The sequence below is a fragment of the Schistocerca cancellata genome, chromosome 6 (genome assembly GCF_023864275.1).
Source record: "Schistocerca cancellata isolate TAMUIC-IGC-003103 chromosome 6, iqSchCanc2.1, whole genome shotgun sequence".
NCBI lineage: Eukaryota > Metazoa > Arthropoda > Insecta > Orthoptera > Acrididae > Schistocerca > Schistocerca cancellata.
The window spans coordinates 657,555,926-657,557,962 of NC_064631.1; the positions used below are offsets into that span (position 1 = coordinate 657,555,926).

At 40.8% G+C, this 2,037-nt stretch overlaps 1 non-coding gene across 1 annotated transcript; it reads right to left on the reverse strand.

The window, feature by feature from the left end:
* Window positions 1-1,654: 1,654 nt before the first annotated feature.
* On the reverse strand, window positions 1,655-1,729 carry Trnaa-ugc (transfer RNA alanine (anticodon UGC)). Its single transcript has one exon. It is a non-coding gene; the product is annotated as a tRNA-Ala (tRNA).
* Window positions 1,730-2,037: the final 308 nt, after the last annotated feature.

Sequence of the window (2,037 nt, forward strand, 5' to 3'; positions counted from 1 at the left end):
TGCTGATAAACCTCTTACACTAAACTGACACACAATATTTTTAGCGCAACGCAATCTGACTTTTAATAATCCCTACAAAAGAATGGCCCTGACTAACATTAACCTATACCTTTCACAAATCACTTACCTCACAAAAATCTTCGTTACTCGAACTACTACAATACAGCGAGCGCCACTACTGCCAAATAAATAAAAGATTCAAACTACTCAAGGCACCAGCTACTGATTGGCATAGATAGCAAATGAAAGATTTTGATACAGAACAAACAATGTATTTACCTTAATAGTGTTCAAAAGTCATAATATATATATAGCAGTTGATGACGTCCAGTCTTACAAATTTACTATCTCTGATATACACACGACCAGATCATCCGCTCTCAAAACTGCACCATCTCTTTCCCCACATCCAACACTGCTGGTGGCTCACCTCCAACTGCCAATGTTACGCGCTGTTAACAGCCAACTGCCCAACACTACAATAGCGAATATTACAACAATGCCACCAAGCCACTGACTGCACACAGCACAGCCAGCGATTTTCATACACAGCGCTACGTGGCGGTGGCGTTAGCAATATAAGAACCTAAGCAGCCTACTTACATATCCTCCAACTTCCCCACAAAAAAATTTTCAAATTGTTTTGGGCAATGGCTAATACAGATTTGAAAAAAATTTTCATAATTACAATAACAAAGAAATCAAATGCACACACTTATTGATACACTGTTGGTCAAAAACAAAGATTTTCTCACAGTCCATAAAGACAGACCTGATCATTCATCACAGTATTAATTACAAATTTATGCACAAAGTCTGAGCAGTAAAAGAAAAAGCACACAGAAGTAGTTGATTTCTATGCAGTCTTGAAGAACTGGTGTTGTCCTTCCAAAGCAAAGACAGTGCTGACTCTTGGCATGCTGACAGGTAATGAGCCACAACAGAGCAAACCCACAGCAGAGTCAGTCGAAGTTTTGAATAATACTGGTAAGTAGGACATCACAGAGCAGACCCACTGTAGTTCTGATAGAGATTACGGTATTGGTGGGCCACCAGAGGTGCAGACCCACAGCAGTCCATGTAGAAATAATGGTATTGGTGGGCCATCAAACATGCAGACCCACTGTAGTCCATGTAGAGACGGCCAGCAGCTATCTGTTGCGAATGTGCAGGTGCACAATCACCATCGAAGAGTCTTGTAGAGACTATAGCAAGTCCATAAACCACTTGTGCACTCAAAAAGTTTTTGGAACTGTCCTTAGAACCAACAATGCTGTTATCAGTCCTTTTCTGAATTATTAACAAATATCCAAACACTAACAGTCCTCTTTTTTTTTACATATTGTGCATATACTATGACCAACAGAAATATGTGCAGTGAAATGAATGCATAAAAAGTTACTTAATTTGATGAACTGGTCTCAGTTACTATTTTATAACATGAGAATACAATAACAAAGGTACAAAATACATTATTAAAGAGCATAACAATACAGATATTTGTAGTAATACAGGCTTTACAAAAGAATAGAAATAACATATACATCAGTGTTACAGGAATTATGACATAAGTACATACGAAATGATACTTAAATAGACACCCTAGCTGCAAGCAGGCGTTGATATACTTTATTGGGGACATGTTGAAAATTTGTGCCCCAACCGGGACTCGAACCCAGGATCTCCTGCTTGCATAGCAGACGCTCTATCCATCTGAGCCACCGCAGGCACAGAGGATAGTGCGTCTGCAGGGACTTATCCTTTGCACGCTCCCCGTGAGATCCACAGGTGCACTACGAATGTAGTGTTGTGGACATGTAGGGAATGTGGATCTCACGGGGAGCGTGCAAGGGATAAGTCCCTGCAGACGCACTACCCTCTGTGCCCACGGTGGCTCAGATGGATAGAGCGTCTGCTATGTAAGCAGGAGATCCCGAGTTCGAGTCGCGGTCGGGGCACACATTTTCAACATGTCCCCAATTAAGTATATCAACGCCTGCTTGCAGCTAGAGTGTCTATTTAATTATCATTTCATTT